The sequence below is a fragment of the Equus caballus genome, chromosome 13, assembly GCF_041296265.1.
Source record: "Equus caballus isolate H_3958 breed thoroughbred chromosome 13, TB-T2T, whole genome shotgun sequence".
NCBI lineage: Eukaryota > Metazoa > Chordata > Mammalia > Perissodactyla > Equidae > Equus > Equus caballus.
The window spans coordinates 32,856,664-32,871,520 of NC_091696.1; the positions used below are offsets into that span (position 1 = coordinate 32,856,664).

At 45.8% G+C, this 14,857-nt stretch overlaps 1 protein-coding gene across 1 annotated transcript in view; it reads right to left on the reverse strand.

Moving 5' to 3' along the window:
* HS3ST4 (heparan sulfate-glucosamine 3-sulfotransferase 4) overlaps positions 1-14,857 on the reverse strand; it is a 381,827-nt gene that overhangs the window by 143,736 nt on the left and 223,234 nt on the right. The gene's annotated exons all lie outside the window — the stretch shown is intronic.

Sequence of the window (14,857 nt, forward strand, 5' to 3'; positions counted from 1 at the left end):
TCCCAATATTGCGGGGCCATATGTGCCAAGACTGTACACAGGGGCAGGACTTTAGATAGTCGGTCTGAGACACTAATTAAGGAGGGGGTGGAAAGGCTAGAAGCTAGAGTAGAAGGTAAATCATGGCGGCAGACATGGATGTTCAGCAATCGGGAGCACGAAGAACTGGAGTTGGGCAGAGAAGCGGCAGACACCTTCAGCCTTGCACGGGGAACAGTCCTGGTTCATGAGTGAAATCTGGAAACTCAAGATTCAAGCTGCTGCATCTCCCTGCTTGCAATGTGGGGTCCAGGGGTGATGCCAAAGTGACATACACCAAGAAAGTGATTTTGCATTGGTTCAGAAGCCCACCGTTGCTTTCTAGACTGGACTTGATTTTTATTCCTTTTGCTACTGCTGCCCTGGAACTTATCCCTGGCTTACTCTCTGTTTTGATATAGCTATGCTTTCCTCTGCATCCCAGATGGGAGGAGGAAGAGAGAAGTAATAGCAGTAGTCTTAGCAGGTTTTGAGTACTTACTAGTGCTAGACGCTGGACTAAGCACATAAGTGATGCTGTATGTATTAACTCATTTAATCACAACAACCCTATGAGACAGTGTGAGAGATTCTGAGCGTTCACCAGTGACACCTCCACATCTCCCAGCCTGCCTCGGCTTGGTTGGCCATGTATCTTGTTCTGAATGGAGCAGAACAATGCGTGCCACTCCAGGCTGAGATGGATAAGTATCCATCTTGATGCCCCCATGTTCTCAAGGCTGGACTTCAAGACTAAGGATTCCAGAGTAGTGGAGCCAAATGATGGACATGGCTGGATCCCTGAGTTATCGCTTCAAGGAGAGACATCCAGGAAAGATGTGAGACCTCCATCAGTTTGTATGAGCAAGAAATCTTTATTGCTGTTAGGCACTGATATTTGGTTTTGTTTTTTTAATGGAAGCTAGCATGAACTAATTACCCTGACAAAAACACGTGGAGACTGTTGTCATACCCACCTTACAGATGAGAACATTGAGGCAAAAGAGGATAAGTAACATGTCAAAGGTCACAAAACCAGTGAGTGGCAAGGCTGAGACTGAGCCCACATCCATCAGTCTTTGGGAATCTGTTCTTCCTTTTTTTCCTCACCTTGTTCATAGTTTTGGTGGCTCTGTTCACATTTTCCAAGATGGATTTCATCTCGAACCAGTTCCAAGAGTTGAAGTGAGCCCCACTGGGGAACTCACTCCTTTTTGTCCTCCCTGGATGTATATGAGAGCTGCCCACATCAGAAATTATACTGAAGACGCTACTGAGTGTGTTCAAGAACTATTTGTCTGCAATTCCCTTCTTTTTCTAATCACATACTACAGTCACACCTGGCTACAGAGAGAATTAGTAACCAACAATCTTGCAAGTTGTCTAAAAGCCTAATGAGTTTTATTTTCTAAATGTCAACAAATCATCATACCTTGCATACCTGTTCTTCACAGTTTACAGAGAAAATATACATATATAATTAGGAGCTAGAAGGTGGTACAGCAAAAAAGTTAAGGGCATGCACTTAAGTCAGGGAAAACTATCTTTCTGTCCAACTCTTTCATTTACTTACTGTGTGACCAGAAACAAGTCACATAACCTCTCTGTGTATCAATTTACTCCTTCTTTTTTTTTTTTTGTTGGTGAGGAAGATTAGCCCTGAGCTAACATCTGCCACCAATCCTCCTCTTTTTGCTGAGGAAGATTGGACCTGAGCTAACATCTGTGCCCATCTTCCTCTATTTTATATGTGGGACACCTGCCACAGTATGGCTTGATGAGCAGTGTGTAGGACCATGCCCAGGATCTGAACCTGAGAACCCCGGGCCGCTGAAGTGGAGTGCACAAATTTAATCACTACACCACCAGGCTGGCCCTTATTCCTTCTTAATAACAGAAATTTATGTTGTTAGGTTGCTCTGATAATTCAGTAAAATAATACTTCGGATTCCTAGGTTTGAACTGGAGTAAGCTGGCGTGAAAAAAGCAGTGGGCACAGACATATTGCCCCTTCCCCTGGGTAAGAAACATATTCTGTGTAGTTATTATTAGTTCTGATTTTTATTGTTCCCGGAGGGCAGGAAACACATCATGTTCATCTCTGTAGGCTCACTGTCTCTCAAAGAGTATGGGGTAAAATACGTGTTCAGTGACTGCTTTGGAAAGCGATGAAAGAATAAACCACACGGATAGAAACCACATGAGTAGAGACACAAGGAATAATATGATCAGAAAAGCAGAGCAGGCGGACGTCACACCACACTAGACATAGTAAGCATGCCCACATCAGGGCTGGCTTGGGGAGCACAAGCCTTCATCCTTCCCCTTGCTTCTTACCACCACTCAACACTCCCCCGGCTCCCACACAGAAGGAATAGTGTGCATTTGACAGACTCCAGGACACCTATGGGGCACATTTGCAATGGGGGTCCTGGCTGCACACATACTAACAGATGAGCTCAAGAGACTGGATCCTGATCTCTTCTTTCTTCCAACCATGCAGAAGATGGAAGATGCAGTAAATTGTCCCAGGGGCTGCTCTGAGGCCAGTGCTCTCTCTTGTCCTTCTATGGGTTAAAATTTATCTCTTTTGGACTGCAGGAAGGGGCATCGTGGGGTGAGGAGAGAACAGGCCAAGTGCTTCAGCTTGATTCTCCGACATCCACAGCAGGAGTTTGGGGATTAAGCCTGGTCGGCAGGTGTCTCCCAGGTTTCCTTGGACAGGCTTCTCTCCATTCATATTTCCTTCGGGAGCTCATGGGGAGGAGTGTTGGGCTGGGCAAGGCAAGTTAATAAAAGCTCACTCTGATTTTTAACATTTATTATCTCATTTTCAACTCCTGACCACTCGGCATTTTGCTAATATTACTGGAATGCTCCCCATTATAAGACCTGGAGGCCCAGGCTCTGATATCTCACATCATGGGGCCACAGTCACAGGGCAAGTTTGTAGCCAAAGTGGGCATGCAACTCCGGCCTTCAGACTCCAAACCCAAACAATTCCAGGCATAGTTCCTCCAGGGCAAGGCAGACCAGGGGGCTTATTCTAATAGTCTTATGGACCCACCAGAGAATGACTTCCCCCCCAGTTTATTTTATCTAGAAGCAAAGTAGTACTTGAGAAACAACTGTAACCATGAATCCCACAGGATCACATCAGGCGTTGGGTTGAATCCTGGTGGTGTATATTTTCTGCTGTCCTTCATAATGCCTATTTTTTAGGTCGTGCCTCCCTCTCCCCAGACAGGTACCCTTTCTCTGGGTTCCTGGAGTAGATTGTATTGCCAGAGGTGGCAGCAGCAATAGCTCCTGTTCCAGAGGCTCTTCAGCAAGGTGATCTTGTCAGTCCCCCGTCAAGAGATGGAGTCGATTTACCTGTCCCTTGGCTCAGGGCTGGCCCTGTGACAGCTTCGACCAACAAAATATAGTAGAATGACATTCTGGGGCGGCTGAGCTCGGACATTAAGAAGGCCCGGTAGCTTCTGCTTTTGTGCTTTGGAGGAAATCAGCCATCCTTCAAGAAGTCTGACTTCCCTGAGACTGCAGGGCTGGGAGGAGCCAACACTAGCCACGAGACAAAGCCCCGTGCAGGAGCCGCCCTGCCACTGCTGGGCTCCAGCAGAAAGCCAGCAAGGGTTTGCCAGCCCGGTGAGTGAAAGCATCTTAGAAGAAGATGCTCCAGCCCTGATGAGCCAGCGCTGTGGACGCTGCACAGATCAAAAGAAAGTCTCCCTAACTGCATTCTGCTCAAATTGCAGAATCATAAACAAAAATATGATTGTTATCCTTCAAGCCACTAAATTTCAACGAGGTTTGCTATGCAGCAGAGGTGGCCCAGAGTTCCCACGGCATTTGTCCCATCAGAGTAATTATTATTCTGAACATTTATTACTGTCTTATTATCTGTCTCTCTCCCTAAATTGACTCCCCAGGGCTTGGTTCCTGTGGAGTACCCAGAGTCTAGAACCGCGCCTGGCACACAGGAGGCCTGCAAAGACTCGTTGTGGGAAGAGATGCACAGTGACTGTGAGGGGGCTCCACTTGCCTGCCCTGCAGCCCACATGCCTGCGGTCACACTGCCTGGCTGCGCGTGCAATGAGACGTCCTGATCTAAGGAGTCCCTCCATCTGTCTCCACATCTACCTGTATCGCAGATCTCACAGTAGGCTCCGAGAAAAGACTTTTGTTGTCAGTGCCGTCGAGTCGCTTCTGACTCCTCCCGCCCCTGTGGACTGCAGAGCAGAACCCTGCCCTGGTCTTTTTGCGGCATCCTCTCACCTTCTGGTGCTCTGTCAGACTATGCTCTGTTGCTATTCATAGGGTTTTCCTGGCCAATGTTTTCGGAAATTCTTTCTAGTCTGTCTAGTCTGGAAGCACCACTGAAATCTGTCCACCATGGGTGACCCTGCTGGTGTTTGATACACCAGTGGCCAAGCTTTCAGCATTCCAGCAACACACGCCACCACAGTCTAACAACCAACAGATGAGTGGTGTGGTTCTCTGACCAGGAAACGAACCGGGCTGTGGCAGTGACAGTGTTGGATCTTAACCACTTAGACCACCCAGGCTGGCGGAAAACGCTAAACTTAGCCAAATGACAAGCTTCTTTTCTTCATGTGGTTGTTTTTGATTTAAAGTGCTTGTGTTAAGAGAGCAGGGGAAGGTTCGGGGATTTTTCATAGGCTACAGAGCTGAAGATAAAATTTAATTAAACAGATCCCTGCAGTGGTGTGCCCACTGCTCCGAATCGAGTGCAATCATTTTCCTTTCCTGGCCTTTACTGGAGAGGATGCAGCGGAAGGCGCTCAAGTTGGTGATGTGCTGTGTGACTCACACTCAGGAGGGCTTCTCTCCAAAGGAGGAATCAGAGACCAGCTCTGACCACAGAGTATTCCGGAGTCCACATTCTCCAACCTCCTCCCGTCCTCACCATTACTAACCCCAAAGGGGCTCTGATCTTCTCTCAACTGAAATATTGCTAGAGCATCCTTGCCTCCAGTTTCACCCCGATGCAACACCAAACCCACGCTTAAACCAGATGTCCTCATTTTTTAAAACACAAACTCAATCCCCCCATCCTCTTGCTTCTGGAAGGCGTCCACGGGTCATCAGAGTATTCCATATTCTAGCCTTTCCATTCCCTCCTCGCCTCTCCCTTTCCCTAGCTGAGGAGGGGCAGCTCTCCTAGTTTTGGCCAAAGAGACTTCACAGTTGGGGTCTAGGAAGGGTTTTACTCTATGAAGGAAAGAGAAGCAGGGCGAGACCTGCCTCTTTCTCATGCCATGAGCACAGGGGTGTGCGAATGTGATGCTCAGACTTGAAGCAGCCATCAAAGGGCCATGAGGCAACAAACCAACACTGCAGGGGAAGGCAGGGGGAGACACAGGCTAAATACCTTTGGTGGTACTGTTACCACTGGTGGTACCCAGTGGTAGTATGTTTTTGCAATGAAAACTTTACTACTAATAATAAAACACTTACAGAACGAATTCTAGAATGAATGAATGAGCCAAAGGGAAGCGGATACCATGCTTGTCTTAGATCAACCAAGCTTTATCACCAGGGCCTGACCTCCCTGAAATGCTGCCATTTCTCCTTGAACAGGATTCTATAAACATGGAGGAAAGGCGAGCAACTTTTGGGAAGCAAAGCCTCACCTTAGCCCGGGTCTGCCACAGTCTTAAAATACGGGCAGGATTCTGCCAAGAACAGGGAAGAAGAGAAGATGGCTAGGCAGAGGGATCAAGAAGCACAAAGGCATGGAGGTACTGCAGAGTGCTGGGAAGTTTAGTGTTGTCAGAACATAGGACATGCTGTTGCTTCTCTAACTCCTTCAGGTGACCTTTGTCACTCCTTCCTCCATATAACACCTTAAAAAAGCACATGGCACACTGTCATATAATTGAGTCTATTTTTCCCCAAACACTGCAAGCTACAGTAGCATGTCCTATTCAGATTGATATCATCTTCCACTCTCCAAGGCCTAAACATACTAAGCACTCCAATAAATGCTTGTTGAATAAATACATGAAGGACATTATCTCACTAGAAGTGCCCTAGGGGTAGAGGTACCACTAGGCAACCCCTAGTCAAACTCATAGAGCAGAGAGACCAGAGTGACGCCCACACAGGAGATAAATATAATCTGCATACTTATCTACTTACAGAGCCATTGTAAAGATGCCTAGTGGGAAACGCATTGTAGTGCTAACAGTAAAGGCAAATGCTTGAAACTCCAGACTTGTATGGGTTTCCTGGAGACAAACTACCAGTGAATGAAAACTTGCACTAAGAGAGAAAAGATGCTTGCCAATTGTGGACTGGAAACTCATTCTGAAGGTTATAAAGCTACAGATGGGGTTTACCACACCTCTAGGACACTGTACAGAGCCTGTCTTATCTAGTCTTCTAGCCCAGAGCCATAATCTTCTGTAGCATCCCTGACCAGTTTGCCAACTAGCCTCTGTTTGAACAATTTTAGGGTAAATGCTGCTGTGCTAGGGGCCAAGGGTACCTCAAGGTTGTCTGGTCCCAGGCTCAGCAGATCTGCAAGAGGAGCTTTGAGCGCCAAGGGAGGAATGTAGTAGCTTTTTCAGAAATGCCTTGTTCCGAGTCCCACCACGTGGGACTACCTATCTCTGGCTCAGCCTTGGTTTTACAGACTTTCCAGGTGAGGAGCTGCTATTGTCCTTTACTACAATTAGCCTCTGACTCAGCTCCTCAAGTTGACTTTGTTTTTTTTAGGACGATTAGGCCCGAGCTAACATCCGCCGCCAATCCTCCTCTTTTTGCTGATGAAGACAGGCCCTGAGCTAACATCTGTGCCCATCTTCCTCTACTTTATATGTGAAATGCCTTCCACAGCACGGCTTGACAAGTGGCATGTAGGTCCGCACCCGGGATCCAAACCGGCGAACCCCAGGCTGCAAAAGTGGAACGTGCTCACTTAACCGCTGCACCACTGCGCTGGCCCCTCATGTTGACCTTTTTATGAAGACTGTTTCACAAGCACATTCACTGCTTCATCCCATCCCAGCTTTCTGTCTTTGCCAAGACTTGGGCTCCCTGGCATTATACTGGATTCCTTCAATCATCTATAAAATAAGATTGCTAAACTCTTCACCAAGGCATAGTGATTAAGAGCTGGGGAACTGGGAACAGATAGATCAGGGTTTAAATCTTGGCTTTTATTTATTTTTTTGCTCATTCATTCAATAAATGTTTTCTGAGAGCTTGCCATGTATCAGACACCTTACTAGGCACAGGGCAGTGAACAAGTCACAAGGGTCACAAAGCTTACCTTTGTGTACGTGTGTGTGGGGGAGGGTAATTAATAAAGGAGTGGGCTGACTGAAATGTCCCATATGTTCAGTGTGTGCTAATTACCTTTATTACCAAAATTATTACTACTATTATTATTATTCAATGCATCATTTGGGATTAGATTTGGTTGTGAGTAACAGAAAGCCCAACAATGGCTTAAACAAGAGATTTTGTTCTTTGACATAAAGAGTCTGAAGGGAAGCCGCCAGGCCTGGTCTGATGGCCCTATGGTCAGCAGGGACTGAGGCACCTTCTTTCCTCTTGCTCTGCCCCGCTCAAACTCTAGGTCTGCAGAAGTTGCCGGTGCCTCAACATCCCGTACGTACTGGCCAGTCCCAAACATGCCAACAGCTCCTGACCATAAGCACTTGAGACTCTCTGCCCCTTTCTCGGTACCGGCACAGTGTTCAGTCCACAGATGGAAGCCAGGTGGTGCCAGGGAAGCAATGCCCACAGGAGCAGCCCTCACCCAACGGCAGACAGGCGTTGGTGTGTAAATACCTCAGCTCTTTGGCTTTTCGAGGAGAACATCTCTGGAGCACGTGCTACACAATTTCCCAGAGTTCCCCAGCAGGGTGAATCCACCATAATTTGCTCATTAGCACACCCTATACCAGCCTCCTTCCCTTCCTATCTCACTCCCTTGCTCTCCCTACCAGTGCTTCCTGGGATCACTTGGCAAATAAACAACTTGCTCTCAAATCTCTGCCTCAGAGTCTGTTCTTTTGGGGGAACCCAATCTAACAAATGGTCTAAGATGGCCACTCATGCTCCACCCATCTCACCCACATTCCAGCCGCCAGGAAGGTGCAAGTGGTGAAAGACAGTGAGGCTCTTCCCTTTAAAGAATATTTCTTGGGAGTTCCACTGGATACCTCAGCTTACACCCCATTGGCCAGAATTTACATGGCTTCATTGGGTAGCAAAGGAAGCTGGGAGATGTAGTTCTTATTATGAGTGGTCATATGCCCTGCAAGATCAAGCATTCTATTACTAAGGAAGAAAGGGAACCCAACTCTAATAAACCAGCTTGTTAGCATCCAGGGGATGGAAAGGCAGAGCCTTGTGGGGTAGGCAAGGACCCACGAGCAGGGGTTTGGGTTCCTGATAAACCATAATCACAAAGCTCCTCCCTGAAAGCCTGTTGAGCCATCACACCTTGGTGCCTGCCTCCACACCTGCTCCCCAACAGTCTAAGCATAACTTGCCTGGTCTCTCCAATCCTGGGAGGAAAGCCGAGACTTAGCTCCATCAAACCACGCCAGGATACAATTTGTATATTAAAATCATTCAAGCTGGCTTTTCCTTCATCTGAGTTTTAGATAAATAAGAAGTGCCACACCAGACCCCAGCCCTCCAAGGGCTTACGCGATTCATAAAGAGCCATGACAGATGCATTAAAAGGATGTAAGATGACATGTGGCCAATGACAAGTGAGCGGTCCAGAGGTGAAAGCTACAGTGGGGAGCTCTATGGACACTGCAAACTCACAGAATACCACTGTTGCAGGGAAATGCGGGAGGTTTACGAAGGCATCCCCTGAATGCTGGCTGCATGCAGCAATGTGCTATCTATGAAGACATTTAAGCTTCCCAACGGCTCAATGAGGTCCGTTTCGTTATTGGCGCCATTTTAAAGATGAAGAAAATAAGGCTTTGATAGATAGAATAACTTGCCCTCAGTCATACAGCCAGTAAGAGACTGAGAGTAATATTAAAAAAAATATGAATAATAATAATGCATATTTTAATTCTTTTTTAATATGTTCCAGGCACCAAGCTGAGTGCCTTTCATGCTTATGCAGTGTAAGCCTCATAACAGCCCTTGAGTGAAGCACAATTATTATTTCCATTTTAAAAATGAAGAAACTGAGACTGAGAGAGGTTAAAAAGCTAGAAAAGAGTGACACTAGTTTTAGGAGACCATCTTGTCCAAGTGCCAAACAAACGCTTGACTCCCCTTTATGGAATGATGGCCACCATCCAAAAATGCCCAATGTCACAGAAGGCACAGCCTCCTAACTCAACCATTCCTCTCCTGGAAGAAGCCAGCTGAACAGTCACTGTTTTTGAGCTTGCAGGGGTGTGGAATTTGCCATCTCAAAATGTGTCTCTTTGGCTTGATTATTTTTAAGAACAAAAGACTCAGGAAGAAACTCTCACCTTCCCCTAACTGTAATTTACGATGGAAGGCCTGTTCTAGGAAAGAGCTCTCCCATAGAGAACTATAGTATGATATGAACTAGGTGTGGTAGACAGGGAGGAACCCAGCAAGGCCCATTTGATCAGAGTCCTCCCCATGTCCCATTGTCTCTGCATGGCATGACAAACATTTCCTTACCAAACATTCTCTTTTCCATGTCCATGTGAATTGCCTTTCTCTCCCCTTTGAAGTTCCAAACCACTACTCTCAACATCGTCTTTTGTCTTTAGCTGAAGATGGTATTTAAGGTGGTGGCTTCTGCCATTTTGGAGAGTTACTCATTTTTCCTGGGTGTCTCCCATGTATACATGTTATCAAACTTTATCTGATTTTCTCTTGTTAATCTGTCTCATGTCAATTTAATTCTTAGACTGCCCAGAAGAACCTAGAAGGGTAGAGGCAAATTTCTTCCTCTGCTACCCTGGACCATGAGCTCCCCAAGGTAAGGACCATTTCTTATACTGAATAACTTCCCCAGGACAGAGCTCAGAAATCTTCTTCTCTACAGGATTAGAGAGTACATATTTTCAGCTTTATTGCCCAAATCATCTCTGTCACAACCATTCAACTCTGCCATTGTAGCCAAATGTAGCACCTTGCAGACAATATGTGAACAAATGGGCATGGAGGTGCTCTAAGAAAACTTTATTTATGGACACTGAAGTGAGAATGTCATAGGAATTTCATGTATCACAAAACATTATTCTTCTTTTGATTTTTTCCAAACTCTTAGAAATGTAAAAAACATTCTTAGCTCGTGGGCTACACAGAATCAGGCAGCAAGCGATTTGACTCACAGTGCATAGAGTACCGACCCCTGGTCTGGGATCTAGAGGAGTATCTGGACAAAACTGGCATCAGGAGGCCTGGTTTTCCTTCCCACTTACCAAGGTGCTAAAGAATAGGGCAGTGCATTGCCTTTTTTACAGAGTGGCAAATGGTTCGACAACTGGAGTTTAGTTTTGGGCTGCCCATCGCCACCTCCAGGGCTGAAGTACTGATGCCTGCACCCTGAAGACTAGAATGTGAAGTAGGGCACACACGGTAAAGGCCCATGAGCCTCACTAGGGAGGTTGGACTTCCTCTAAGCTGCCATTTGGGTGCATGGTACCACATGACAGCTCCTATGATAAGTGTGCTAGTGATTTATTGCCTTGCATGTACATCCTGACACAGTTAGGAATGCATTATTATCCCCATTTCATAGGTAAGGAAACCAAAACTCAGAGAGGTTAAGCGATTAGCCCAATATCACCCAGCTAGTAACAGCAATTCACATCCAGGATCCAGTTTCTAGGCAGCACCGCAGATACTAAATTGGATGGGAGGAGACAGGAACCACAGTCAGCATCCCTTGGAAAGATCAGCAGTGGCTCCAAGCTGGTCTGCTGCATATTCATTGCTTCAGGCCTGATCTAGGAACACCCACTGCTGACTGCAGCCTTTAATCTAAATCCCCTCTCTGTTTCCAGTTCTACCCAACACCAAAGGATGCTGGGAGGCCTAGGCCCTAGCAGCAGTTGGGGGTCAACCTTTACAGGGGGAGGGATTAATTAGAAGACTCAGCGGGATGCCCCTGGATAGAATCCCTGCTTCCAACAGAAACAGCTTGTGCGGGGACTCCACGTGCTGCTCAGGACAAGGAGCACTCAGCAGGGTGGGGGCAGAGGAGTGGATCCAAGGGCTGCGTTTTCAATAATAATGGGAAGAGTGATCAAAGCTGGCATCACGGAGGGCCTTTCCCCATGCTGGGCTTGGGTCAAGAGGCATCACATACGTTATTTTACTTAATCCTCAGGACAGCTCCAGGAGGGGGTGCTTACTACTGCACTTATTTGCAGATAAAGGAACTGAAGGCCAGCTGATCAATGCATCACGCTGAGTAAATACGTTGGACTCCGAAGTCCACACTCTCCTACCTACCGGGCTCAGGAATGCAGCTCGCAGCTGTCAAACCTGGACCTTTATCCTCCTTTGGCTTGCAATTGCTCAATAGCCTTTGACCCAGATATGTTTCAAATGACTCAAAAGAACTGGTTTAAAAATCAACATTTCAGGAGAAGAGCAGTCAGATCTATATGGCATCAAACAAGAAATTTGACAATCATCATTCATTCATTCATTTATTCACCTGGTCATCCATCCATCCAAACACCTATCCATCCATCCATTCAATCATTCATTCATTTAAACAGATAATCAATATTGTCTGCGTGTCCTCTACTAGTGAGGCCCTGCGCTAGCCTTGGAGAGGGAAAGTACAAAGATGAGTAAGACCTGGCCTCTGTCCGTTTACAGGGTTTAACGTTTTAGGGAGGTCACGTGTCTGAGTATGTCGGTGGGAGCAAGTTGTGGGAAAGAAAGACAAGTGAAGACCTTTGGGAAAGGGCCACTCAAGGCCAGGGAGTCAGATGGGCCACCTACGTGGACACATATGGATATGTGTTCCGCGATCACCTCCACCACTTTTCCCTCCACCCCACTGCCCTCACTGATGCCAAAGCTATGGTTCCCTAAGAGATCAGAAGCTGGGTCAGTGAAGAGATAGCGCAAGTCGGTAAAACAAAGGAAATTCGTGAAGTTGTAGAGAATTCTTAATTTGAAATGTCCTGAAAGGGGTATGCACTAGGAGGTACTGGGCTTTGGGGGGACTCCAACGAGATCTTGATGACCATCTCCATGTGACAGGATTCTCTCCTTGACCAAACTTTGGTCAGGCTCCTCTGAGCTTCATTTTTGACAAGGCCCAATGTTAGGCTCTGTCTTTGGCCCATTTAATCCAGTTCTAGCAAGAATCCTGCTGGGTCAGTTTAGCTAAAATCCTCAACCCTTGATATCTGATCACATTCCTCAACCCACACCCTCAATATCCTCTCACCCTGGCCTGGCTTCACCAAAATTCCTGCACCGTCAGTTTATCCAGGACCCCCCTTCCCCCGGTGTTTGATCTTAGTAATTTTCCATCCGCTGACCCCCATCCTGATCCTTGGCTAGAAATCCCCTGTTTTCTTGTTGTATCTGGAACGGAGCCCAGTTCTATACTGAGGTCTCTTCTTCTATTGCAATAGTTCCTGAAGAAAATTTGCTTTCCCTGCTTTAATTTCTGCTCGGCTCTGGTTTTCTTCAACATATGGATGCCAGAGAAGGAAGGTCCACGTGGAAAAGATTCATTTGTTCATTCAAAAAGAACTCCCTAGATGATACCTGCTCTGAAAAGCAGTGTACCCCTGTGGTTCTGAGTCAGAGGGAAGAACAAATACCATCTGGACATGGGAAGTCTTTGGACTGCTAATTCAATGCTCTCATCCTCAGACTCCAAAATTTACTAATTGGCAGGCTATTAAATCTCGCTTTGCTTCAGTTTCCTCGTCTGTAAAATAGGCCTAACACCAGCCTCACTGCAGAGAGATGTGAGGACCGAGTCAGGACAGTGAGTGTAAGTGCTCTGCACAGTGGTTGGGACCCCGCCAGTACTCGACAGCTATTAGCAATGGTAACTAAAGTAATAGTCATTAGTATTAGGTGTGACAGAAGGGACTAGGTGATGGCAGCATATAGCACCGAAGTCAAAGAACATTTATGGAACGCCTGGAGTTTTACACAATCCCAAAGCTGAAGAATCAATACAAATAATTAGAACAAGCGGGTTCAGAGTGATCAATGCTGTGAAAGCGCAGCGGCAGGAGAAATTATTTCTAGCTTGGGGATAATGGGTCTTCAAAGGAGGAGGTGATGTTTGGGATCATGCCATGACTAGGATTTATACATGAAAAGGGGTCTAGAGGGCATTTCAAGAGCAGCATGCATGCACAAAGACTCACTGGCACACCATGTTTCAAAGCTAACACAGGGCCCCATTCTTTATCTACAAACCTAAAATCCAAAATGCTCTGAAAACCAAAACGTGTGTGCTTTTTTTTTTTTAGCTAAGGAAGATTTGCCCTGAGCGAACATTTGTTGCTAATTTTCCTCATTTTCCTCTTTTATTTGGCTTGAGGAAGATTTGCCCTGAGCTAACATTTGTGCCAATCTTCTTCTATTTTGTATATGGGATGCTACAACAGCATGGCTGCCACCAAGTGGTGTAGGTCCACACCACGGAATGGAACCCAGGCTGCTGAAGTGGAGTGCACCGAACTTAACCACTAGGCAATGGGGCTGGCCCTCCAAAATGTTTTTATGACTAATTTTTGTGACAAAACCTGAGCTGATGTGATATAAAAACCTTTAGAATTTTTATTTTCCCATTTTGTGTGAATGATCATGTTTCATGGCAGAATGCTCAAGAGTTTGGTTACAGTTATTATCTCAGAACCCACTGGGGATGTTATGCATTATATGGTCTATTTGTCACCTTGCCTTTCTAAAATAGGAATAATTCTAAATTTCAAAACACGTCTGGTTTTGAGTAAGAGGATATGAATCTATATTAATAATACCTAACAATTAGTAAGCACTCATTCTATTTGGGTACTTCTCCAAGTGCTTAACTGAATTAATCCTTCTGATGTAGGTAGGTACTGCTGTTATCTTTTTTGCACAGAGGAGCAAACTGCCGTACAAGGAGGTTAGTAACTTGCCTAGATTCACACAGCTAGGAAGTTTCAAAGCCACAAAACCTGCCTTTTGCAATCCTACACTGGACTACCTGGATATGCTGTAATTAAGTCTGTAATTAAGTAGGAACAAGTGCGCTTGTTTACTCACAAGCCTTCTCTTCCTTCCTTCTCCTCTCTTTCCACACCTTTCCCTTCAATGAAGGACGGCAGCTCCCACTGCATTGCTGTTGGCTCGCTTTAGCCAATGCAATGTTAGTGCAAGTGACATGAGCAGAGACTGAATGTGCTTTTGCAGTTTGGCTTGATCTCTCAGATGCTTGTGATTTATTATGGATAAAGCACGATTCAGGCAGCTGCATGAATGTCAGAATGAGAGACAAGTAGACCAGACCTGAACCCAATCTAGAGCCCAAAACAGAGCTGCCTCAGCCAGCTCACAGACTCATGAACGAGAAAAAAAAAATGCTTATTGTTGTAAGCACTGAGATTTGGGGATTGTTTGTTACATGGCATTATCATGGCAATAGCTGACTCATTTGAATTTGCTGAGCATGGAGTGGATAAGGGAGCATTTTCTGAGGTAAGGATTTAAAGTTGACATTAGCCATATTGGGGAGTATACTAAAAATAACGTTAAGGATTTTGAATTTTATCCTAATAGCAATTAAGAATCTTCAAATGCTTCTACACAGAGGCATGAAATGATAAGACTTCTATTACCTACACTGCAATCAGTCATCTTTTCAAAACACAAA